The sequence below is a fragment of the Amblyomma mixtum genome, chromosome 5 (assembly GCF_055824585.1).
Source record: "Amblyomma mixtum isolate Tamu chromosome 5, ASM5582458v1, whole genome shotgun sequence".
In the NCBI taxonomy this organism is placed as follows: Eukaryota; Metazoa; Arthropoda; class Arachnida; order Ixodida; family Ixodidae; genus Amblyomma; species Amblyomma mixtum.
Window position 1 is genome coordinate 2,867,093 of NC_143016.1, and position 27,573 is coordinate 2,894,665.

General features: G+C 50.3%; 1 pseudogene; it reads right to left on the reverse strand.

Moving 5' to 3' along the window:
* Window positions 1-246: 246 nt before the first annotated feature.
* LOC149341141 (phospholipid-transporting ATPase ABCA3-like) lies at window positions 247-27,556 on the reverse strand (annotated as a pseudogene).
* Between the last annotated feature and the right edge of the window lie 17 nt (window positions 27,557-27,573).

The following is a 27,573-nucleotide window of genomic DNA, read 5'->3' on the forward strand; positions in this document are numbered from 1 at the left end:
GACATTTTCGAGGCAAATGTTTTCGCGTCCTATGCATGGTAAACAAAAAAAAAAAAGGAGGTGGCTGCCCGCGAAAAAGTGGATGCGCGCCAAACCGAATCCCGCTCGCCTCTGAATGCGTGCAAGCGTGTAAGCGCCTGGATTGTAGGCATCCAGCCATAAATCGCCATGTGCTGGAGCGACGAGATAGTCCGGAAGAGAAAAAGTCCCCAACGAAAGGGCGCCACTGAAGCAGGAGGTGGGGCACTACTGCTGCTTGGGCGTAGGCGGGGACAGCGGCTCGGGTGTGGCCGCGGGCTGGCTTCCGGAGAGCGCGGGTCGGACGGCAGTCTTGTGCAGGCCCCGCGCGATGTCCACGAAGATCTCTTCCAGGCTGCAGTCGGAGACGAAGGCGTGCTCGAAGGTGTAGCGCCGCTGGAGCTCGTTCACGCGGGCGAACACCTCGCTCCAGCGGAGTTTCTGCCACAGGTGGAACTTGAACACGCCCTGCGGAAACCGACGCCGACTGCTGAGCACCGCTCTAAAAGAACCGCGCCTAAGTGAAGTCAGGAAACGGCTTGGTCTCATTATCATTGACATGGACACCAATGTCTTTCCGACGTCGAGCTTGAAATTAGTGTATAATTTTCTGATCACATGCAAAGCAGATAAGCAGAAATTCCTCGTGTTTGACACACGAAACCATTGCTCACCCCAGCAGAAAAAGGCAAATCTGAATGTGGTTCCTCTCATAAAAGTTGCAGTCTTGCACCTCTAACCCATGTTTATAGGCTCTTCTAACGGATCACAATCTAATGCTCGCTTCTGAACGAAAGCATGAAAAAAATTTGCAAAGATAAGCTTGCCGGTTTATGGCGTTAATAAGAGACAACTGTTAGAGCTTAGGTTCAGCCATTTAGTTCTGAATTTGGAAGAGGAGTCTACACAGTCAGCGACAAAAGAAGGTTTAGGCGCGATAATGTGAATCGGCAAAATCTGACCTGGCCACCCGTCTCGCCTTCCAGCCTCTGTTCCCTCTCGCACTTGCCCTCTTCTTGCTCTCCCTAAACGTGGCTGCCGACCGTGCCAGGTGGCAACTGAATAAAATTAAATCTTATTCTGTTTAGGCTAAATAATAACAATTCAATAAATAATTAATGTCTTACGGCTGAAGCCGTGAACGCAGGGCTCTGTGGCTAAGCCAAAGCTGTGACAGACATTGCTGTAAAACGCAATTGCACGACGCTATAGGATCACCTTTAAGATACTATACCCATTTCCAACAGGTCGTTCTGTTGAAACTAACCTTGCAAGTTTCCTGACTGGTGTTGCTCCTGCAGTTTCCTGCCGTGAACAAGTTGACACTGCTTATTTTGATTGCAGCAAGGTTTTTGAACTGATGTAGCATTGCATCCTCTTCGTAAAGCTGTCGCACTAAAGCCCTTGTAGATCCTATTGCAGCTGTTGTGCTAGCTAATTACAAGACACGGTAAGCCGCGTGACCAAAGGTAGACAAAATCGCGCCTTTTCAGCGCGACATCTGGGGTTCCCTAACAATTCAGATTGGGACCTCTTTTATTCAGTTCCTTTCTCAATGATCTATGGGATGTGATTGCTCATTCGCAGATATTCCAATCGCCTAAAGATTTAACAAGGTTGTCTGCTGGCATATTTGATAAAGCATACTGAATTTATATTCCGAATTATTCGTTCTCCTCGCGATTGCAGCTTAATCCAAGAGGCTGCCCACAGCTAGTGCGTCCAAAACAGATTGAACTTAAATGCGAGAAGACTATCGCTCGCGCGCTAGAACAGCACGAGTGAATTTCGTTGCACTGTCAACAACCAGGCCATTCCGAGGGTATCTGTCGTGCGTGACTTAGGTGTCTTACTGGATGGCAAGTTCCACTTTTTGCCTCCCATTTTTGGGGTCGTGGGTGCTTATCTGTCCGTGCTTGGCATGGTGACACGCCTCGCAGAGCCCTGCCTAGTACCGGAGCTGTGTGCTCGCTAGACTCGAGTATGCATGCGTTGTTTGGGATTCAATACTCCGCATCTCTTCTATACTCCTCGAAAAGGTCCAAAAGCGGCTCGTCAGGAACGTCATGGCCCTTCGGAGCTGCTTGCCTATTCCCCGATACAACTGCAGTGCTGACCTGCGCGCTTCGGGGCTAAATGATTTGATTAGAAGACTGGACTCGCGGGACCCTGTTTTCCTGTATAAATGCATCCATGGACTGTATGCACCCAGTATCGATGGTTAAGCTTCACGTGCTTTGGCGGACACTACGACCAACACGTGTACTAAACGGTTTAAAGAAAATGACGACGACGTTGTCATAACCAGAAATTCTGGACAAACGCATTTTTAAACTGGAAATTGTTAATGAACCCTTACATATCGTATAATGCCGCTATAAGAAATCAATACATTTGTAGATCTCCCCTCTGCACCTCTCCTGTATCCATTGAAGTCTCTCTCTCTCCCCTCAGCAGACTTCCCTTTATTTTGTTGCTACTAGCGTTTTGCTATTGTCAAAAACTTTCCTCATTAGTTTTCTACTATTTGGTGCGAGAGACAGACAAGAATTAAAAGATTTTGCTACGCATCGAATGAATTGGTCATTACATTCAATATTTTATTCATAGTACATGCAATATTACACAGTTACCTCAGAATTAAAAATGATGTCCTAGGATCCTCGACATGTGCCGACGAATGTCTTAGCAAGTTAGTTGGCAAATATTTGTTATTTAGCTAACTAGTCAGCACAATTTTCAAATAGCTGCACGTCCACCACAGCTGAGAGTTTGTTCCTGAAAATATTCTTTCTAGGTCGGCCACCTTACCTTGTAAGTTTTCTGAAAATCCCGGAATAGATCCAGCCTGGAGGTTCAGTGCCAGCGCTCACCTCGGTGTAGTCCTTGAGGGTCGCCCCAGCAAAGGCCTGGGCGATGGCCTTCTGCACCTCCTTCTCGCGCGGCCTCTCCTTGGGGGGCAGCCGAAGCACGAGCGTGTAGCCTCGGCCGAAGCGGTCCTTGAGGCGCTGCAAGCTGCCCAGGCACTGGAGCTGGCCCTCGGACATGATGCCGATGCGGTCGCACACAGACTCGCAATCTTCCATACTGCGGCCCACATTACGCGGGTGCTTAATAGGTAGAAGCGCCGTTTATCGCGTTATACGGTGAAAACCGTCATGTGAGCTTCTTTCACTGCGATAGCAGTACCAGTGTCACAATTCGAAAATGCCGGCGTCTGCCTGCTCCCTCGGAGAGTGAAGTCTACAACCTCTAGAGGCATCGCCCGTCAGCATCCTCCCCACCCGACCCCGAAACCCCTCACTCTCCAGAGGCGCCGTCCATCACCCACACACTCATCAAACACCACCCTCAACAAGTCCTCTGCTCAACAAAAGGCCGCGCTGCAGCGGAAGGAAAAAGCGACGACGAAATCGAATTCCAAGGCGCAGTTCGAAAGGGATCTGCCCTCCAGAAGCGCCACCCTCCAGCTACCTAAACACGCCACCCCCGTAGGTGTGCATTTGACCAGAGAAAAGCTTAATGGGTATACATGTGGCCCACAGTCGGTTTGGCTGGAGCTCTGGTTATGTCACACATTTCTGCACAAGTACGCCTACACTAGCGAGTTCCTACCCACGGCACCGATTACGCTCGAAGCGAGCAGACATAGGTGAAGGGCTCAAAAAGCCGGGTAAGGAAGGCATGTTGCATTAGAACGGGAAACTTGGAACTAGTCTGAAATCAATGACAATCGGGCTGGATAGCGTGTGAATTGAATTTAACTGAAATGAAAGTACTGACAATTCCAACAGCGAAAGCCGCAAACAGACTCAATAGCGATGAATACATTACACCGGAAGGGGACGACGCCGTCTGATCACCCTGCGTTTCGGTCAGGGAATTCTCCAGAGTTCGCAGTTCTGGAACTCGCAAAGAAAATCAGTACTGCCGGAGTTGAGGGAGAAGAGATTCGATTTCGCAGTGCATTGGTTACGAGTGCGAAATGGTGCACAAAGCTCGCCTCATACTGAAAACCGCACTTCTTAGAAAGCTCTGAAACTGCATGAGACTTGCACACTGCCGCCGGATGCAATCCGTATCTTCTCGGTAGATTGGTACCTGTGCGAGGTGAGCACGACCGCTATGCCGGAGTAGACCATAATGTGGGCCAGCGCGGCGAAGATGCGCGCCTTGGCAACCACGTCCACGCCGGCCGTCGGCTCGTCCAGGAACACCAGCCTCGGCAGGCCGATCAGGGCGGCAGCGATGGAGAGCTTCCGCTTGCCGCCGCCGCTGCAAGGGGTGCTCCGTTCAAAGCTTCAGAACATACCGACACTGGCTTCTTCACCGGTCTCAAAGATACCCGCACAGCACTGCTAGCCAGAGGCGACAAAAGCGGCGCAAGCCAATGCGCGGAAATTGCAACAAACAAGAACTTGCGAGCGTTTGATACGCTCACATGTCACAGTTAAAAATGCCGTAAGATACACCATCGCACAGATTTAGGTCGAAGGTGACAAGGGAAAATCCAAAGTAATGTTAATCACATCGCATTTCCATTGCGCTTACAAAAGGTCTGTAAATATAATCTGCTGCTTAATTCGGAACGTATAAAAATGCATATCTGATCATTTTAGCGAGCCAGAGTCGCCAGCAAGCAGTAGTGATGCTAAGATGCCTTCTGAAGACTAAGAGATAAGAACGTTAGCAGCGTTTACGCTGAATTCAACGGAAGCTGAGTGTCATGTATGTTGGATCTGATTGCATACTGGCGGCGTTGTGCGTTCTGAGGTTGTGCTTAGTTACTTTTACCTCACAATGCATGCATTACAAGAGTGCATCTCCCTCTGAGATTCGCGATTTATGTCGCATTGCGTAATAGTGGCAGTAAAAACTTTATATCAGAATACAGGAGTTTGGGCAGCAGGTCCCTGGGCCTTCGCATGGCACCACTGAACTTAAACGTTCATATTCGTACGGTCCATGACGTTGGCAGCCCGGTACGCGACGGCATTCTGCTGAACCGGGTCGCGTTTTATCGAACCGGGTTGGCTCAATCACATGGCACCTTTGTCAGTGAACGTCAGATATATTTTCAGACATACGCTTTTGAACTCAGCACTAACGTGATGGCGCCACTTGCTCAGTGCGCGATAAAACTTAAATGTTACAGCTGTTGCACACATGTTAGTGCAGTGACGTATGTACGACGTACCGTTCAAGTGAGTGGGAACACTGCGAGCAACGAGTTCACAACAGAATTAAGGGGAGTTTAACGGTGAGATATTATAGCATTTCTCAGCATAGATCGACAAATTGAGTGCGCACATAAGAAAAGCTCACGAGATTTTTTGAGCGTATCAGCAACCGTGGGAGAAACCGTATAAGGCATCTGAACCTAAAATGCCATGCGCTTGTGCAAATAGAGGGATTTAACAGGATCCAACATCAGCCAAAAATTGTGTGATTTTTGACCTTGAAGACGGCCCGCGCAACCGGAGCTGGTTTACTGGCCTTGCTGGTAGATGGCGCCACGGGAGCTGTGTCGCCAGCGTGCGCATAACGTAATGACGGCAGCTCACGTGGGGTTGTCGCTACAGTGGCTACAAGGGGGTATTGTCGCCTCGCTCAGCAAGTGCAACCAGAACTGCGCATGCGCTTCTTGGGCCTCCGCGCCCACTACGCCTTGGCTTCGCCCACTGTGACACTCCAAAGAAGCTATTTTCGACGCATGCGCATCTGCAAGAACTCTTGCTCAAATCGTTCCGGCACCAGGTTAAACACATTCTTTCTATCGTCAACACGGTTTAACCACATTAAAATCGTGCTGATTTTTTAGGGCACTCCTTTCGTGAGGAGACATTATGTGGCAGAGGGGCCCTCGCGGCGGCGTTCGGCAAGTTTAATTTTAGACATGCTCGCATGGACTGCATTGTTTCGCCCACTTGCCTGTAGGTGCCGCAGAGTCTGTTGGCGCCCTCCTCGAGACCCACCACGTGAATGAAGCCCTCCACGAGTGATTTCACGTCCTTGGAGGGCACGCCGCGCAGCCGGGCGAACAGCCGCAGGAACTCGCACGCCGTGAGGCTGTCCACAAGACCTCCGTTCTGCATGCAGTAGCCCAAGCGCGCTTGCCACTGCATGCACCAGATGGCGTCGCCGTCGATGAGGCAGGTGAAATTGACTACTGCTCCAGTTATGTTTGTAGATCTCCACGCAATAATATATGCTCATGTATATGTATGCTTATTTACATTTTGCCTCATCACCATAAGCGCGAATGTGGAAAAGCGACAAAAAAAAAGCATTCCCGTCTTTTATGCCACTGCCACAAACCACGAAAACAAGCAAACTTCCTGCCCTTTGAGTTAACGCGCTGACATTGCAGTACCTGGCATATTACAGCAGTGCTCGGAAGAAAAAAATGCTCAAGCAAAATTCGGCCGTAGCGACGACAAAAGTTGTTTAGAGGAGGTGTTTTCAAGAGCGGCTTTTTGCTTGTAAACATGGGTTCACCGCGTGCAGGGGATCTCAAAAGAACCGCGTGCTATGAAGTTCTGATTGGTTCGTTTATGGGGTTTAACGTCCCAAAGCAACTAAGGCTATGAGAGACGCCGTAGTGAAGGGCTCCGGAAATTTCGACCACCTGGGTTTCACTAAGGTATTTGTTTGGGCTAGTCGGTACATTGTTAAAACTGAAGGCACAGCGCACGGAAGACAGAACTAAGGAAGGGACAAACACAGCGCTGTGTTTGTCCCTTCCTTAGTCCTGTCTTCCGTGCGCTGTGCCTTCAGTTTTAACACCTGGGTTTCTTTAACGTGCACTGACATCGCAGTTATGCTTTTGGATTCAAGCTTGTATAAGTCGACCAGGTACAAAACAAACTGACACAGACAGCGTCAAGCGTGTGACGATGAAAGACGTCGACATAATGATGGCCCGGCAGTTTTTCTTGATTTTGTCTGGTCATCTCACCGTTCCTGCCCTGTGCACTTTATTTCTTTACCTAGAAAAGAAAAAAAAAAGGGGGGGGGGTACCTTTCGTGGCTCCCTGGAGAGCACCAGGTCGTCCATGTAGGCGTCGCCGCGTGTGGGCGGCAGGAGTGCGGTGAGCATTTGGAACGTGGTGGTCTTGCCAGATCCGTTGACGCCCAGCAAGCCTAGGCACTCCTGCGGCTGCACGGTGAATGATAGGCCGCGTACCGCGTGCAGCGTGCCGTACCTGCGCGCGAAGCGAACCCTTCGAAAGGACGAACCACCACGGCGCGAACAAACGCCTAACACCAAGCAACCTAGGACGACACATTAGCCAAAAGAAAGGCCCTGACTTGCTGGTCCTCGAGCGCACTTGTGCCATCGTTTGCGCAAGGCGAGTTCTCCAACATACTGCATGATCTTCCCACCTTTACAAATTCTGCTCCTCCCGACTGCTCCTTCTGTGTTATGCATGCACATGTATACTCGATATTAATTAACGTTCGATAGATGAGCATAAGCGGTGGCCACTGTAGGGTACTCCAGCAGCAAGAGTATTCGGGCTGTTGTCATCCCGACGTGACCATTCTCGTTAAAATGTAGCAGGCCGCAAAAAACTGGCGATTAGTATACAGTGAGAGCTAAGAGTGGGAGACTGCCTCGTAAAAAAACCACGTCTGAAGAGAAAACCAGCTCATTCATCCGCTATCCACAAGCTGTAGAACGCACGCGAACTCGGGAGTAGACGCTCTTGTCATCCCTAACCGTGCGAGCAACGTACACGATCCCAGAGGAGGGCAGGGTGCCAGTAACAACGTCAGTCCTTGGCACCTCAGCAGGCAGTTTTCTCGAAGCATCAAACTACCGCAGGACTACCAACATCACTTGAGCACAGTTATTACTGCATGCCGTCTGTCCTTCCCTGGGCCCGACCGAGCAGTCTAAACCTAGCCACAGAGGCCTGCATCTGTAGTTTTCAGGCTACTTGGTCATAAGAGTTACGCGAAGAAGCGAAGAAAAGGGGCAGCCTTGTCTTGAGGCATTAGGAGGTACTTTCCGTCTCTGCGGTGCAGTACTTGCAGCAGCTTTGAAACGCAAAGCCTCTTTATATCGTGAGAGCTTTCTATACGCTTTCTAATTCGCCTTTCTAAGCGGTTCGTGATGCTGAACAACCTCAGAAGAAAAAAAAAAAAAGGCCAAGTGGCTCTCTTAGAACGAAGCCCTATTTCGGAGGAGCTTGCAGAAATGACGTTCCTCACCACTTGTGCAGGTTCTCGGCGAGTAGGGCACGCTCGCGAAACAGCTTGGAGCCGCGCAAGCGCTGCACCTCCTCGCGTTCCCGACGCACGTCTTCGTCCAGCTTGGATGACGGGGAGGCAGGGGAGCTGGCCAAAGCCGACGGCCGGAAGAAGCGGTGGCCCGAGTCCCAGTAAGCGAGCAGGCAGAACAGCACCACGGCCTCCATGAGCATGATGAGCAGCTCGTAGCCGACGCCGTTCACGTCGAGGATGATGGGGTGCATCGGCTGCCAGCTGCTTTCGTTCGCCTCTGCGCCGCAGGGGGCGAAAGCATCGGAGACGCTGCAGCCGACTTAATTCATTTTTCGCATGCAGCTGCGGAGGCTGCTTACGCGCTGTGCCTTAAACTGTCACTCAGCTCAATCCGTACACGGAATGGGTACTCGTGCATGATCGAACATGTGAAACGAATAGCAGTCACCGAAGAAAAAACACACCAATAGGTCGTTTTTTTTTAAAGGACAACTTAGATTTCAACTTTTATGGTAAATGAAAAGGAATTTTATAGCTCGCTCCGGATATCCTAAAGTTTCTTCCCACACCAAATGACGCTTTTTTTGGAGAGAAAATTAAATGTAAGTACGAAATTTTTTAAAGCACCTCTTGATACAATTTTATGACGACAAGGCCGGAAAGGACACCGTGATCACCTACAGGAAGTGGATGGCATTGAGACTCTCCCCTCGACGCTCGACACCAAAGGTTGGGTGTTGAAGTTCCGGTGAAACCGAGATTTAGGCCTAACGCAAAGGTTGGAATGACGCATACAGCGGCGGCCGACTCACGGGCGCAGCAGTGTGCGGTCACGGCGCCGAAGCGCGCATAGCCCTCCAGGGCCTTGCCGCAGTACGTTGCCTGGAAGCTGCTTCCGCGGCCCAACGACTGGCGGGCGCGCAGGCACTCCTTGTTGTCCAAGTCCATGCGCAGCACCTTGATCAGGCTCACGGCGAGGCTGAAGGGCGGCGCCAGCATGACCACCACGTCGACAGCCGACGTGGGTAGCAGCGCGCCGCGAGGCGTCACCTTGCGGGCAAAGTACGCGAACACCAGCACCGTGCCTGCGCAGTACCGGCAAAGCCTTGCGTCCCGCCCTCGGACTACTGTCGTATTGCAACTGTTCGAAACAGTGCCGCTACCCCAAGCTTCTCAAGGTCCACGGGATGACTGTTTACGACTTCGAACAAGCGCTTGTGCTGTAGTTCTCTCGCTGCCACGTTTCAGACATGTTTCAGACGTGGCATGCTTCAGTTTGCAGACCGCAACCAAACGTCTTCGTCTTGCGTTCATGACAGGCTTTTGCATTCCCACACGTAAATAGTTTTACGCGCCTGTGCTGAATTTTCTTTTTCTTTAGCAGGGGAAAAAATCAGCTGAGGTACGAACAGATCCTCAGCTCAACGAAGTTGGCCGAAGAGGCTAGGATTAGGAAGAGTGGACAACAATTTCGAGAGCGAGGCTAACTTGCGATGGTTTCTAAAAGACCCGGGGCGTACCTCCGACGGCGTAGGCGAGCATGAGGGAGGTGAACCCTCCCGACTGCGTCCTGGCAAACCGCGAGAAGGCGTAGCTGGAGAGTATGCCCGGTCCCGAAAAGGCCACCAGCACGAGCAGCAACGAAACTGCGACACGCACAGATGCACATAGTTAGGCAGCAAACAATGATTACAAAATAATGAATGAATGAATGAATGAATGAACGAACTACTTGTAATGGTCTCCCCGGAGAGACTTTCTAAGTAAAGGAGACGGAACTCCTTCCTTCTACGTTGTCCTCGTCTTTCTTTGGTTGAAAGACGCAAACGAACACACGCCACTGCTCTCAGGGCATCTCAGAGAAAGTACAGTACAGTTTACACAGCTGATGCTAGAGCGCACCTCAGCACTTAAAGCTACACAAAGTAACATCCAAGCAATTTTTGCCACATACGTGGACCAAATAGCGAAGATGACAGTTGTATCGCACCTCACTTCGCGGCCTGCTGGATCTTATTTCACCCTTCACTCTGTCCAGCCTTTTCACACACGCAACAAAGACGCGGTGGAACAGTAAAGAAATGCCGTTAAAAGCAGTCAAAAGAGGCCTCTGTGCCTTTTTGAGCATGAGCTTTTCGATATGTGAATGCTGCTCAGTCGCTATGAGCGTCCCTCATAACCAACGGAGCATGTGTTCACTTCCCGGATCGTGAGCCGCCTCTCATCCAAGCTACACGGATACGCGGGTTGTGGCACACGCTACGTTGTCGATGCAGAGACGTCACAGGTACTCCTACCGCACTTTTTAAAGTGTCCCGCCGTGATTGCTGATTTGGATCGGGATAGTGTAGCGTGGGTACGGTCTGTCACACGGTGGCTGACTGAATGAATCACTACACCCGCTCGCACGAACCGTACCTGTCAGTAGCAGCGGGGGGGGGGGGGGGGGGGGGGGGTGACTGTAAAGCTAACGAATAATCTACCTCATGAAATGATTTGATAGTCTATAGTTTTTTTGCGCACCCATGATTACACGCTCCTCGCCTGCCGTGCCGAGAAAGCCGAAAGCCGTACTTGTTTTCCATATAACGATATGCACAACACGCTGACGCTACTCAGGCTGGCAAATATCTGAAAGCAAGGTCGGAGAGAGGGAGCAGGGCCGTTTTTTATAGTTTATGTTGGCTCGCTGGCCGCCTGTCCATGTCATGGGACTTACACTTCGTCTCGAACAGCATCGGCTGGTACGAGGAAAGCAGCGCGCAGATGGTGGCCCAGGCGAAGATGTAGACGAAGAAGTCGAACATCCAGTTGGCGAACCAATAGAGTGCGCCCGAGAGGCCCGTCATCAGCTGCAGGTCTTTGGCACCGCTGGCGCGCTCCGATGTCGGTAGAAGGACCATGGTGGCCATGAGCGGCGCCGCCCCGAGGGGAACCAGGAATGTGCGGAGGAGGGTGGTCAGGAAGCTCTGCCTGCAAATGGAAGCGCCATTCAAGCCCAGATTACGGGTTGAATACGCAACTTAGAGGAAATTTTAGCTCACGGTGATATCGAACTGAACTGCTAGCTATCGCTTAGATCCGATATCGCGGACCTTTCATAAGACATGCTGGTTTACCTCCTCGTACGATCACTGTTACAGGACATTTGCCCGCTTCAAATGGCATCAACGTCGCCGCCACAACACACGTAGCTGAAAGCTGAAGTGATCGTCGGCTGGTCGATCACAAACGGCGTATAGGTGGTTATTCAATACGTGGGCGCGATCCGAGGGCGTTTTGGAGTTGGTTTTCTCATACCATAAAGAAAGGGAACAGAGACAGATATCGCCTGCACGTTTTCCACCTAGAGAAGGTCAGGGATCCGGGAGCTTTGCCGTTTTCCATCCAGAGGCAATTAAGTGGGGTGCCTTGCGGTATAAGGTAGGCATCGCTTTGCGTGACATTTCAGGCGTCTGAGTAAGCCTTGGGCATCTTTTGTGGACTGCCATCACCTGCGCGGATGTTCTTCGGCTCGTTATTGCCATTCAGCAAGAGGTAACCCTGTTCCGTTTAATTATGCGCTCCAAGGTCGGGTGGCACGCTGCTTACTTGAGGTACTCAGTGAACTCTTCGTCCGCATCCTTGGTCTGGCCGGAGCGGGCTTCGTCAACATCGTGGATCACGGTTCGCGCAAAGATGCCGGCGCGCTCGTCGCCCGTCAGCAGGCGCAGCGCGGCCGTCGAAGCCACGCTCAGCGCCAGCTCGCGGCTGATCCTGGCGTAAGGGTTGTGCCATCCTTGCACGCTGTGTTTCGAAGCGAAAAGCGAAACACTGAACTGAGTAGGCTGCCTTTGGTCACTCATGTACCAGGGAAACGAGCGGCCATCTCCATTACGGTCTCAGTTTTATAAGGGCTTAATGACCTGCCCCAGTTCAAAGCAATGTGTAATTAATCCTGAAGGTGACCGATCAAAAAGTTATACGGGAACTTACGCTGTCCTGTTTATATTTCGCTCGCCTTGCTGGATTGTTCTGAAATGAAGGGAGAATGAAAAAGGAATGCGACGTTAAACTGCAATAGCGCACAGTAGCCTCGACAACGTTGACGGGATGTAATTTTCAAATATACCAACCGGATTTCTTGCTAAAAACAACTCAATATGACATTAAGCTGCAAACGCCTCGCTATATATAGTGTTCCTTGCGGTTTCGTTCCAAACCATCTCAGCACATCTCGAGCTTGTCGTGCATTTTCGCAGCGACTATGGCGTCGCTAATCTTAACATTTTACCAGAATGGTTATTTGCAACACTTTTCGTGTGCGAAACATCTACTTGACTCCGATTGCGGCAGCCAGTACGGCAGACATACTTTTCCACCGTGGAGTGTAACCTTGAGCAGATCCATTATTGTAGAACGCTGCGTTGTTCATTCACGCAATGCCACAGCAGCAGGCTGGGTAATCAGGGATTATTTGGTTTCCAGGAATAAGGTCTCTAATAGTGCTTCGCATCGCCCAAACCTCGCGCTTAACGACGCTCACACCTTACATGTAATTTTCCATCTGTCTTTCGTACACTGCATACTCCGTCCCCGTCGACCCCGTTTGCCTTTTCGAAGCATCTCACTTGTTACCTACACAAAGAAGGACTTACTGATCTTTCTTTGAGGCACAGCTCGAGCCTGCTTCTTAATTTCAGCCGGAGCACTGCGTCCTACATCCGCGCTCACCTGCGGGTGACCGAGATGCCCAGAGCGTAGGTCTGCGTGTATTCGTGGAAGTCGCGCTTCGCCATGGCCGGCAGCTGCCATCCGGGGTCGGTCAGGACGTCCAGCCGCTCCGCCTGGGCCTCCAGGGCGGGCAAGAAAGCTTCCCGAGCCGCGGCCCGGCTCGGGTCGTCGGTGTGCACGAAGGCGCCCGCGCCCGGGTACGCGTCGGTCAGCGAGAGGCGCACGCTGAGGTGCCGCAACCACCGCTTGGGCTCCGGCACTAGGCTGCCCTCGAGCGCCACCAGGGCCCAGAACACGAGCAGGGGCAGGATCCAGGCGGTGAGCGGAGACACCATCGAGCGGTAGAAGCAGAGCAGCCGCTTGATGAACAGCGCCACCATGATGCCGCCGCAAGAGCCGCCCGCGCCTTCCATGGTGGCTACCCGGTGGGCGTGGTCTTCTGCGGGTTGTTCGCATGGTGTCTTCACCACCGCTAGCTAGTATGTCTTTGGGGGGGAGTAGGTTTCACTAAGTAACTAATGGTTCATAGGTATCTCATTAATGCATCCACACGGCTACAGAGGAAAGCCGGAAACGCAAAAGTGGAAAGGAGATGCAGAAACTTGCCGACCCCGGAACAAGAGTTTTGACAACCAGCGATGTTTTATAGAAAGCTGTATAGCTTGCCTTCGTAACCGTAGGGCTGCGTCTGGGAGGATGTTAATGACTAATTGCTGCCCTGATAAGGTTTTAACATGGCTGGCATTAGCATTATTACTGTCGCGAATAAAATTTTCCGGCGTGCATCCATGATGCGTCGCCTGCTATAGTTCCCCAAACTTACCGACTCTGGCGCGCTCTGTAGTATTTTGACCCCTAACAAAGTCCTGCGATTCCCAAACGAAGTTTCGTGCAGCAGTAGGCGGCAGAGGCACCTCGCTCTACTGTCCTAGCTGCAGCACCGTTCAGTCCTTGCCGCACGTCTCTGTCTGTTGTAGTGCTCCCGCCTTCCTCTCAGCTTTACAAAGTTATACAACAGTTTTACAAAGGACCTGAAATGCCATCTTATCATTCATGAGCATCGCTTCGCGAACGGCAGGACACTTTAGGTCCGATGTCACGCCTGTAACTCCAAAAACCAGAGTAAAGGCGAAGAAAGTAAAGGTGCAGTACTGATCTTCGGAGTAAAGGGTGATTTTTTTAGTCTTTACAGGCTTGTCTTCTAAAAACTGAGAAGTAAGTAGCTGCTGTCTGTTTAGCTGGATTGCACAGCAATGCGGACATTATGCACGTCACGGCGATCAATAATTAAACGATTAATTAACTAAAATAACCAGCAAAATTTTAATTTTTGACTTTAGGGGCAAAGTTATATTGCGAAATTCATAGCTATCAACACTGCAGGTGAACTATATATTGATTTTTTAATTGGCTATGTGTTTCGAAATATGTAATGTCAAAATTAGGCATTTGGAAGCTCGTTGAGTTTGCTTTCGTGTATCGAGTATTTATAAAATGGCGTATCTTGCACTTCTTATGCATTGAATAGAAGCGCAGTTGGTGCATTTGATGATATAGAAGAAGTTAACTTGATTTCGGCGATGATACCAAGCGCAGCGACGCAATGTTATAATTAAATAATGCAAGAAAACAAACTCAACAAGCTTGCAAATGCGCATTTTGACGTTCGATATTTCGAACTCCATCACCGATTACAAATGTTAGAAGCTGACATCACCATCGATAATGACAGCTATCAATTTCGGAATATGACCTTGCCCTCTAAGGTCAGAAATAGAAAAGTGTATTTGTTAATTTGTTTTTTAATCCTGTAATTAATGGTACATATGAGGTACATAATGTCCGCCTTGCAGAAAAATGCAGATTAACAGACCACCCTGACGTTTCTCTCACAGTTTTAGAAATAAAAATCTAAAGTTTAAAAAAAATCGCCCTGTGTATCTAAGCTAGAATTCCAGGCTCGCCATGTTAAGCAGCTTACTGCCTTCTTTAGAAGCACCCTCGACACTGCAATGCAATTTTCATTATTCACAGGCTTGAGTGTCGACAGAAATGCGACCAGTACAGTCGCTAATGTCTGACTTATATCACGCACCCGTAACTACGAGGAGGTTAAGTGAAAGGTAGATGTTGACGTGATGTGGGATACTTACGGTCGGCCGGCGGTACGATGCTTCTGCTCAGAAGGTAGGTCTCCTCGCGGTTAATCCTGAAATAATTACAAATAACTTCTTACTTTTAGGCACATGCAGCAAAGCCTTTTCACTGTGGTAGAATTGCGTGCAGCTCTGAATATCTAAACACCCGGTCTTCTCGTCATAGTTCAGCTCGGAAAAGTGATAGCGATTCTAGTCGAAACTGCGCCTACCCGAAGTCATAACATAACAGCAAACAGGGCACCCTGGGCCGTGGCCAGATTACGCTCGACCCTAAAAGCCGTTCACGGGGACTACCTTTGTAATACTGTCATTGCCTAGCATGTGAAATGTTGGGGCGACGTCGGTGGAAAAAAAAATGGTTCACAGAAGAGAAGCTCCTTGGCAGTGCTCGTGCAACGATTTGACTAATTCAATTGATTATCGGCGCATTTCCTGACCACCGCAACCTTGTTTGCTTAGCATATTCTGCTAATTACCTATAATTTTCCTGTCACTGGTCTTGCGAGGCGGGTAAGGGAACTACTACTTCCTGGTTCCGGGTTTCGCATGGCTCTTGGCAGCGGTGTTGTCGGTGTGAACCGTGCATGTGCCATTTTGACTTGCATTCTTGATCTCATTAGGCACTATTCATGTTTTCGATGTGATATCATTAGAGTTGTCGCCACACCAAAATCGCGCCTATGTCAACTGCCTCAATATTCGCTGATTGGTCTAGAGAGATCGCGTGACCTGGCGGCGTCATCCCAATCTGCTCATAGTGGCAGGTGACAATTGAATTAATGATTGGTCGAGACAGGTAACGTGAGCGTGTGACGTCTACACAACCTGCCCATCGAGTTGTGAGCAACCTAGTTTCTGACAGCAAACTAGATAGAGAATCGAAATAAAAATGAGAAATCGTAAAAATAAGTGATATGAAAACTCTGGCACCGCCATAGCATAGCAGATAGCTGCTACTGCAGCTTACAGTCCGAATGTAGCGGTTGATGGACCGACAATCGCGAAGAAACTGACTCTAATACGCACGCAAGTTGCAACAGAAGCTGCGACAAATATGAAATCAAATGGTATCTATCGCATTCCACTCCTAAGGTGACTTAAGCGCCCCCATAGTTTCCCTATTGCTTCTGTGGCCAGTAGTGAAGGCTCCCGCTTGTATAAATTTTGACTGCCACCCGAGGAAAATAGCCAACGCATTTGTAAATTGGTTGGAGGCTTCGCAATGTAGTGTCGTATATATGTCCTTCGCTTCTCTGCGTCTTTCCGGAGCAAGTACGTTTTTTTCTCGAATGAACCCTCTGGATCCTTTCGCACTGAGACCACATACGCACAAGTTTTGGCCTTCTGTGCCGCACCAGCAGCGGTCACCTCATCAAAACTTTTCAAGTGCGATGGCAACACAGGCGCAGCTCTGCCTGCCGTGTGGTGTTTGTTAGGAGCTATGTGCAGCGCTAAGAGCTTATTGCGTTAGAGACCATGGACACTTGTAAGTGGCAATGACATTGGAGTGAGCTGCCCACCAATAGCTTGTGAAATAGGGGTGCTTGGCTTCCGAGCGCTTTGATCAGACTGGCACGAAAGATCTCAACTTCACAACTAAAGCTGCAAAAGCCGGACCATCGCTGAAGCCTTAACCTTGGCCTTGAATAAATATATAAATTAAATATTGCCGCGATTGGGATTCTAGATTTGCGGCGGTGCGAACAGCTCAGCTTTGCTGGCCACCGCGCAAGAGCACTATGCTCTCGCCGCAGCCGGTCACGTCTAGTGTTAAATTCCAACACACTCTCGCGCTGTGCATTGCATATCGTCGTTTTAAGGCGGAAGCCTTTAATGCCTCATCGTTGTAAGCAGGAGCTATCGACAGAAATGTCATGCTTTTCAGTTGGTCGAAACGGTTGTGACGTCACTGTGGGAGAATTTGAAACGGGGATGAAATAACTTTATTGGCACCCGTCAAGGAATCAGAGGGCGAAAAAGACGAGTCTTGACCGCCGTCATCTTCCTCCCCTTTCGGCAGGCTGGGATCCCTTGGGATTCAGCGGTGTCCAGGGCCAGACGGATAACTTCTTTTTGTTCTTCTTCTTTCTGGCTGGCCATTAAAGCCTCCCAGGACTCTATATTCCTGTCTGCTTTGTTGTGGCTAGGGCATGTCCACACCATGTGGATCATGTCTGCTATTTCATTACAATGTTTACACCTGGGGTCTTGGATCGCCGGATGCCATCTGCTTAGTGCGAGTGGGTTCGGAAAAACTCCCGCCTGTAACTTTCTCCATATGACCTCTTCCTTTTTGCTAAGGCCCTTGCATGCTCTAGGTAATGTCTGTCTTCCTAATCTGTAATGGCTAAGAATATCTTGGTACGTGTTCAGCTCCTCGCTCGTCTGAAGGGGCTCTCTGCTTGACGAGACCGCATTGGGGTCCCGGTGTGTGAGTCCTCGGGCCAATGCGTGCGCTGTCTCGTTTCCCCGGAGGCCCTCGTGGGCAGGAGTCCAAACAAGGTTTATTAGTTCTGCCGGTGTCGGGCCGGCATTCAGAATTTTGACTGCTTCGACAGATACCCTGCCTGCGTTGTAGTTGCGGATAGCCGATTTGGAATCTGTTATAATCACCCTGACATTCTGTTGAGTTAAAGCCAGCGCAATGGCTACCTCCTCAGCCGCTGTTGCATCTCTCTGTTGGGTGCTGCAGCACGAGACTCGGTCTCCGCCCTCCCTGGTTGCTAGGGCTACGAAACCCGTTCTGCCTTCATATTCCGCCGCGTCCGTGTAAACCACGTCCTGTCTACTGGCTAATTTTTTCTGCAGAGCTTTCGCTCTGTCCTTTCGCCTACCCTCATGGTGTACCGGATCCATATTCCTTGGGAGTGGTGGGATTCTGATTTTGTTCCTTATATCTGTTGGGATATTCTCCGTGTGTTTGAGCCGCGCTCGAGGTTCGAAGCCTAGCTTTTCTAGTATTTTTAGCCCCGAATGGCTGCGTAGGAGTCGTTGTTGTTGCGCTACTCTGGTGGCCTCAATGAGCTCGTGCCAATTGTACTTTGGCTAGTAACCATGCAACCAATTAAAGGGATCGTATAGTGATGCTCCAAGTAAGTGGGAATGAGTTTTGTTGACTGCTTAATTACCCAATTAGCCTAATTAGCCTTTCTAGTCAGGCCAGATAAATAAATAAAACCGCGCAGGAAATTGGTCGAGTTCGGCAATTGAACCCCGGTCTCCGGAGTGCGAGATGAGCATGCTAACCACTCTGCCATGCCAGCTTTTTTTTTCTTTAAGCTCGATGGTTTGGAATGAACAAACGCGCGTCTAGTGAATACGGTGTCTTCGTTCACTCCCATCTTCCTCCCTTCCCTATACGGCGAGGTTCAGGTGTCCACCGAGGTATGCGAAAGACACACACTTCCTTTCCTCAAAAACCAATTTACCGACGAGTAAGGCGTGGAACCGAACGGGCGATGGCGTTCTATGGACTCCCTGGCAGCGTTGCAAGACGCTGTCGCATTTCACTCATAGGCAAAGCTTAACATCTTAACCGCAGGAAATTGGTCGAGTTCGGGAATCGAACCGCGGTCTCTGGAGTGCGAGACGAGCCAGCGCCCTCTGGACTAGTTCTAGGTGGCATTGGATGAGCCATGCCAGCTCGATGGTTTGGAATGAACAAAGGCGCGTCTAGTGAATACGGTGTCTTCGTTCACTCCCATCTTCCTCCCTTCCATATACGGCGAGGTTCAGGTGTCCACCGAGGTATGCGAAAGAGACACACTTCCTTTCCTCAAAAAGCAATTTACCGACGAGTAAGGCGTGGAACCGAACGGGCGATGGCGTTCTATGGACTCCCTGGCAGCGTTGCAAGACGCTGTCGCATTTCACTCATAGGCAAAGCTTAACATCTTAACCGCAGGAAATTGGTCGAGTTCGGGAATCGAACCCGGTCTCTGGAGTGCGAGACGAGCCAGCGCCCTCTGGACTAGTTCTAGGTGGCATTGGATGAGCCATGCCAGCTCGATGGTTTGGAATGAACAAAGGCGCGTCTAGTGAATACGGTGTCTTCGTTCACTCCCATCTTCCTCCCTTCCCTATACGGCGAGGTTCAGGTGTCCACCGAGGTATGCGAAAGAGACACACTTCCTTTCCTCAAAAAGCAATTTACCGACGAGTAAGGCGTGGAACCGAACGGGCGATGGCGTTCTATGGACTCCCTGGCAGCGTTGCAAGACGCTGTCGCATTTCACTCATAGGCAAAGCTTAACATCTTAACCGCAGGAAATTGGTCGAGTTCGGGAATCGAACCCGGTCTCTGGAGTGCGAGACGAGCCAGCGCCCTCTGGACTAGTTCTAGGTGGCATTGGATGAGCCATGCCAGCTCGATGGTTTGGAATGAACAAAGGCGCGTCTAGTGCATACGGTGTCTTCGTTCACTCCCATCTTCCTCCCTTCCCTATACGGCGAGGTTCAGGTGTCCACCGAGGTATGCGAAAGAGACACATTTCCTTTCCTCAAAAACCAATTTACCGACGAGTAAGACGTGGAACCAACGGGCGATGGCGTTCTATGGACTCCCTGGCAGCGTTGCAAGACGCTGTCGCGTTTCACTCATAGGCAAAGCTTAACATCTTAACCGCAGGAAATTGGTCGAGTTCGGGAATCGAACCCCGGTCTCTGGAGTGCGAGACGAGCCAGCGCCCTCTGGACTAGTTCTAGGTGGCATTGGATGAGCCATGCCAGCTCGATGGTTTGGAATGAACAAAGGCGCGTCTAGTGAATACGGTGTCTTCGTTCACTCCCATCTTCCTCCCTTCCCTATACGGCGAGGTTCAGGTGTCCACCGAGGTATGCGAAAGAGACACATTTCCTTTCCTCAAAAACCAATTTACCGACGAGTAAGACGTGGAACCGAACGGGCGATGGCGTTCTATGGACTCCCTGGCAGCGTTGCAAGACGCTGTCGCGTTTCACTCATAGGCAAAGCTTAACATCTTAACCGCAGGAAATTGGTCGAGTTCGGGAATCGAACCCCGGTCTCTGGAGTGCGAGACGAGCCAGCGCCCTCTGGACTAGTTCAAGGTGGCATTGGATGAGCCATGCCAGCTCGATGGTTTGGAATGAACAAAGGCGCGTCTAGTGAATACGGTGTCTTCGTACACTCCCATCTTCCTCCCTTCCCTATACGGCGAGGTTCAGGTGTCCACCGAGGTATGCGAAAGAGACACATTTCCTTTCCTCAAAAACCAATTAACCGACGAGTAAGACGTGGAACCGAACGGGCGATGGCGTTCTATGGACTCCCTGGCAGCGTTGCAAGACGCTGTCGCATTTCACTCATAGGCAAAGCTTAACATCTTAACCACACATCAGTGACACAAACAGCAACACCGCGCTTAAAGGCCTACTTGACCGAAACTTTACTTCGGCTAATTTTGCGCTCGATATAGTGTGCATGTTATTAACAATATTTATATTTAATATTAGGGCTGTGAAGCGTCTAGAATTTTAGTTAGAAGCGTTCAAAAACCTCTGTAGCAGACGACGCAGACCCCTAGCGGTGTGCTGAACAACTAACAAACCTGACCGGAAATGACGCACATTTGAGACACCGGCATCGCCGGCTCGCCAGTTTCAGGCGTTCTGAAGTGAGTGCGCGCGCCTTGTAAGCTCTTCTTCTGGCGCGTTTCTGGCTGTTTTCACCGCGAAGCTCGATGGTATCCGAGAAAAATAAACTGCTGGCATCATGTAGACGAAGTGCATGGCCGCGGAAGGGAATACGAGGAATGCGGAAAGTACCATGTATACCTCTCGTCCACTGCCCTTCACCCCCGATCTCGAAAGCTGGCGTCAGCTGTCTGGAGCTCAGGTTTTAACGCGAATTCCCCTCTCTTCTTCAAAAAAGATAATGGTGGGTGACTGACGCTTCTGCCTCGCGCTAACCCCTTTTGTGGGTTGGGCTTTGTCAATAGACCTGTCCCGGTCTACATCATGCATCAGAGCACCTACGTCTTTCTGGCCCGATCGGCAAAGCATGCCACGAACCGAAGGCTTCGAGGAGTCTCTAATCGGGAGAATAAAGAGGAGGGGGGAACCGCTTGTCACAAGCTAGCTAAGCCGGTCCAGAAGTTAAAGTGGACGGCTTTGCTCATCGAGCAACGCCCTTTTGACGGCACGTTATTTACACCAGGCAGAGGTCTAAGGAGAGGTCTGGTTCGTCTGAAAAGGAATCAACATATGCACACCCGTTTATTGCAGGTACAGCTCTGCCCAATGCGCAATAATGCCGTCGTGCGCCGAGTGTATCTGCTGCCTCGAAGGTTTGCAGGCCGGCCTGAGAATCCTGGAAGGCCACACAAGCGTTACTGAAAACGTTGACTTTCTTACTGCCTCACGCCATTCACACTTGAGGTCGATTACAGGAAACTTCAGCGTTACCATTCGAGATGCGTCTCCAAGGCCCCAGAGAACTGCACGCATGTTATTTGAATGATAATCTTTTCAAAGAATTTTGATTTTATTCAGTAGGGTAAGGGTAAGGGTAAGGGCTAGTTGGTGATCCATAACATATAAATATCAAATTTATATGTTTAGTTAGAGACACCTACGGTAATTTGCGCGGTGGGCGTATACGGTCGTTTAGCAGAGTGGTTTCTTCAGAGTGGTTAAGCGCAGGTATATTTCTATACGGTCGATTGGGGTTCGGCAACCACGTCGTTCTGCCCAGCTGTGTGGTTTGAAAAGATTAGAAAAACCTTTCCGTCCCTGCAGTACACGGGATTTAAGTGGTTCTAGGTAAATACTGTAATGAACGCAACGCATAAGTTTTTGTTCATTTGAATCGACATGTATTTCGCAACGCGCAGTGGCTTGTCCGACCGAGGCGCGCAAAGATAAACCAGCCCACCATCGGCACCGCACTGATGCCACGGTCCTCGAAGAGAAAAATATATATTTATTTTGCAACAAAAATTTTGCTTCTGGCATATTCTTTCGCTTAACGCAGCACTTAATTCTCTTCAGCTCTCTTTTTACACATCCATCTGTTTTTATTGATTTAACTGGCGTTCACAGCACCTGTTCCAAATTTCTGTGCACAGGCATTCTGTGCACAGGCACAGGCTGTGCACAGGCAAATTTCTGTGCACCTTTCGACGGGGGAGAAAAATGAGAAGGAAAAGGAGAAGGCAGGTCATTTTTTTTTATCAAGACAACAAAAACCGTATTGCACGCACAGCAGAGCGCACATGTGCTGTTGGCACGCGCGTGCCCGCTCAAAAAAGCCGACTTTATAATACAAGCACTTGTACTTGGCCTCCATTTGAATATGCTTCCTTCCTCCGCTATATCCGAACTTTGCACAAGCTGTAATCGAATACTGCCAGGCAAACAGCGCTCACAAGCATTGCGGCGCGATCATCTGAGGTTGAGCCAGGACTTTTCTAGTCTACTACAGCAAATAAAACACGTTTAAAACTTTTTCTAGGGCTTTTCATCCGTTTCAAGATGTGTGTTTTCACATATAACCAGTATTTATCGCACAAAGTGCTGCACGCGCTACCGCTACCAGCGCTTTGCTCGAGCCGCAACGAGCAGACGCTCCGAACCCGTCCAGAGTAGTCTCAAACATGCGTCACTTCCGGCGGGCGGCAATGGCGCCCGTTTTTCCAGTTTCGGTATTGAAAACTCCGATTTTTGCGTGCCTTTTTCACCGTAACTGCTTGAAACTGGAGCGTAATGTTTTGTGGGTAGCATAATACGGGGGTGTACTGTGAAAAAACAACCTTTTTGCGGTTTGAAAAATTTCGGTCAAGTAGGCCTTTAAGGCTTTCGCCTCACCGCACTTAAGGCTTTCGCCTCACCGCACTTTAGGTCAACAAAGTGCCCCCCTGAATTTTTCTACTACTACAATCTGCGGCGCGAACAGATAAAATCAACTTAACCTCGATCAGAGCGCAACCTGAGCCTAATATCGCCAGTCGTGCCGACGACCCAGAAAAGCAAAATCATGAACCAGTCAAGCTAAACACAAGCTTTCGCACGTCTACTGAGTTTAAAACTCTGCCATTTTGTTGTGGCAAGGTGTGCTGCCCCGTGCACGAGGCGCAAGCCATCGCCTCTACCCCTCTTGAAGCAAGCGCGTAGGTAGATAAAGAAACAATGAACACGCTATCTTAACTGTGCTGAGCGCTCACGGCGTTGTTTCTAGCATCATTTCGCAAATTTTGGGCCACATTGCTTTCGACACTCGGGTACTGCAGCTGTGCCGCTCACTTGACGAACACGTCCTGGATGGTGGAGACTGAGACGCCGATGCTGTCGATGCCCAGCGCATCGCTCTGTGCCTCCAGCTGAGCGAACATGTTTTCGAAGCCGGCGCAGTCGAGCATATGCAGGACGACGGTGACGTCGGTCTGCCGGTGGTGCCGCAGCTCGGCCTCGGGAACCGTGCCCTTGATGATGTTCATGATGTCGTACAGCTGGAAGGCCACCGAGGGTTTCCGGCTTATGTGCACCTGGTAGCCGGCGCCTGCGCACCGAAAGCGAACCGATGGGATTGGAGCGGGGCCCACATTGTTGCGCACGGCCAGCCAGTATCCGGGGGTTGAAATGGGACTGAGATTTCCAGGACCAACTAGAGAAGGGCGTGTGCAGTCCATGAGCAGCATGGACATCGGCAAAGGGATACACAAAGCGATCTTGGGAACATGAGTGTTTGCACTGTTTGTTCATCTCTTTACATTTCTGGAAAGCGAGAAGACGTCACGACTAGAAAGGTCCGCAGTTGTCGTCGAATTTTAACGATTTTTCTGACAGCCGCAAGAGAGGCTAATAGAAGTTAAAGCCGTTTTCTGAGCATTTTATGCTCAAAGTAGGCATAAGAACAGTTGGGTGCGACTCGGACGTTTCATTCACAAATGTTCTGTAAAAATTAGAGCGCAAAACAAGACATGAGTAAGATGTGGAAACACGAACCCTCTGCCTCTTAAATGAAGAAGACAGGAGACACGAATGATCGTGAGGGACGCCTACGAAGGGCGCAGAAGCAGCTGATTTTCAAGCTATATGCCACTTTAGGTGTCGCTCTAACATCACTCGACCCGTCAGTGACGCGGCTCCGGTTTAATTCTATGAACAGAGTTTCCGAGCCCGTTATTAGCCTAAAAGAGGACTTAAGACGATGCTGCTGTCGCTGAAGCGACTTTACGTGATACAGTACATGCGCAGCCAAGCACGTATTCGACTGCACGTCGAAGTCACACCAGCCTTTTTGAAAAGGGAATGTTTGCTGCACTCTGCGAGACTGGTAACCTTTTCCTGCGCGAGAGGAAAGGGAGAAAGCAGCGTGACTTTGCCTGCAGCGAGACACCGCTCACCGAATGCCTTCTTGAGGAATGCCGGCGAGCCGCAGCACTGGACGGTGCCCCGTGCCATGACGGCGACTCGGTCGCCCAGGGCGTCCGCTTCGGCCATGTCGTGCGTCGCGATCAGCAGGGTGCACTCGCGCCGCAGCGACAGGAACAGCTCCCAGATGTCGTGGCGGGTCTCAGGGTCGAGGCCCGCCGTTGGCTCGTCCAGCACCACCACCTGCATACCACCGCCGCCAGCGGGGCGGGCTTTACGAAGGGCGACAACTCCCCGTTGGCCCTCTCGAACGACAACCACGCTTTGCCAATGCCTGTCACCTCTGTGTGCACACTTGGCTACTAGCCGTTTCACGCTTGTTTACAGTTTCTCATTTCTGAAGTAGCGGTGCTTACTGCTTATCCTCTTGGGGGCACGACGTTACGCCCTGTATAGTTCTGTGAAAATGGATATTCAGAATCGCCTAGTTTTCCCTCTTAGTTCGCGAGAGGAAGCAAGAGCAGAGCTCGACGAGACATCTGGTGGAAAACCGTGGCTAACACCAAGGAGGAAACTTATTGTTGCTCTGCTGTACTGAAGTAGGACGACTATACGTACGCACTAATTTGAGCAGCAATGTACCGCAGTTACTGAATTCTAGCGCGCACCAGATTTTCATGTACACTGGAATAGAAAAAAGCGCAATTCATGTGGGAACCTAAAGCGACATTCATATCTGCTTCCGCGGTACACCTCGTCGCTCTCTCGACAGTTCTTCGCTGCCATCGCGGCGGCAAACCTCGCGGCTCGACTCCGCCATTACTGATCGCCATTTTTATAGAAAGCAGGTCGACTAATAGGTGGCAATGTTCCTAGTTCGGCCTAATGTATTCAATATGCCAACCATGTTAACTGCCAGCGCAAGATGTGGTTGACCGCCATTTTGTTAGGATAATGACGTTGGGCTGTTAGTCGCATGGTTTCGGCTTTGCATCGGATTGTAATGCATGTGCAGTTTCGGGGCTAGATTTTCGTAAAACAAGTCCTTGAAGGTAGCCGAGAGAACAGATACGACGAGCGCTAAGTACGAACTAGACTTGAACAGAGAAGATGCCATTTCGTACGTGCCGTTATTAACATGCTACTGGCTTCGCTAGTAACAAAACTGTTCTACTTTTGGAATTTACTCGCTCGCACCCTAATTAGAATTTCGTGCCTGCCGCAAAAACGTTGATTTGATTATACATTTGGCCAATAGCCGGGACCCTGTTTGTAACAACCTCCACAAGAAGGAGAAAATTCGAACAGGCTTCGGTTTCGCTTGCTCGCAGCAACTGCTCGCAAAGCGGTTGAGCCTCACGTTACTTGGGTCACCCACCTTCGGCTTGGATATGGTGGCTATAGCGACGCTCAGGCGCTTCTTCATGCCACCGGAGAGGACGGAGGTTGTGCAATGGGCCTTGTCGTCCAGGTGCACTTCTTTGAGCGTCTTAGAGACGCGCGCTTGCAGCGCACTTCTCTCGATGCCTTTCAGCTGAAGAACACAAAATCATAGAGGAGGACGTCGCTGAGGAAACTTTCGGGGAAGTGCGCGTATGCCTGTACAGGAAGTTGTAGAGAGTAAAATATGCATAGAGTAGCTATTTCGGGAAGGACTAAGCTTTAGTTTCAGCGAATGCTGCGCATCCATACTAGTTGAGTTGCTTGTAGCAATACGTTATTCCATTCCCATGTATTACGACGAGTACCCCGTGGTAGAGGTACAGTCTTTGTCAAAAGTAACCAGGCTGCGTGGTTTGCTTCTCATTTCTATAGTAGAGCCTTTACGGAGTTCCTTAAGGTCGAAAAGTTCTTTGAAGGTGAGGACAGGGGTTCCTCTTACCATACAGAGATTTAGAGCTTGAGGGCTGGCATAATAGTTTATATATACGATTCACAAGCAAAACCATGCAGCCTGGTTACTTTTGACAAAGACTGTACCTCTCGATTCCGATGAATGGAAGGGCCAGCAGTATTCCACAAGGCGTTGCCACGCTCGTGAGCAAAATAAGCACATGGTCCTTTGAGTTATGAATACACAATACTAATGAATGTGGCCCGAAAACCTACTGTTCACAAAACACGCCTTTTGACCGTGAAGCATGGTTTTGTTCGGTTTATTAGTTTTTAACGTCCCAAAGCGACTGAGGCTATGAGGGACGCCGTAGTGAAGGGCTCCGGAAATTAACGGGCACTGACACCGCACAGTACACGGGCCTCTAGAATTTAGCCTCCGTCGAAATTCAACCGCCGCGGCCGGGATCGAACCCGCGTCTTGCGGGCGAGCAGCCGAGTGCCATAACCACTGAGCCACCGCGGCGGGGTTTGACCGTGAAGCATGGTTGATGTTTCATAGGGAATCAAACTTCCGCAAGACGTTCCGTGAAGTGGCTCCATCTGTTGTTGCTGCAGCGCATGTCCATTTTTTTTTTGCGCTTGCAGGGCTGCTGCGAGTGAGGAGGAGCGAAAAAAAGGAAAAGGGGTGGAAAAGGGGGAGAGGATATTGAGTGGAGTCGAGCGACATGCTGGCTTTGATGGCCGCTGCCGAGGCGTTGATAGCTGCGCCTGAGTTAGAGGCATGGTGCGCCTGGCACCTCAGGCTCCCCTGGAAGCATGGCTTGAAGTATAGCGCCGTCTGGGGCCACATTTTAGGGTTACGAACATCTCTCAGTAACGCTAGCCTAAAGCTTTGCCGCTGCCAGACGGTTACTGCCTGACGGCGCAATGATTTCCATTCGGGTTTCCGTCATTAAATTAGTGTGGTAGGACGATAAGTACAGAGTGGGACATTCAGAAACGGGAGCTCCAAGCCGGGAGTTGAAAGTGCTATGTTGTCTCTCGCGTGCCGACTCGCCCTCAAACCAATATTTCTTCAACCGATATTTCTTCAATATGGGTCCGAGTTCACAACGTACCGCGCCGAAGTAAGACAAGTGCTCCGAGACGGTGAGGTCAGCGAAGAAGACGTCCTGTTGCTGGCAGAAGCTCAAGTTGGCGCGTGCCTCGGCTGTGTTGTCGACCACGTCGTATCCACACACGTTCACGGTGCCACTCGTGGGACAGCACATGCCTGCGAGAAAGCGCA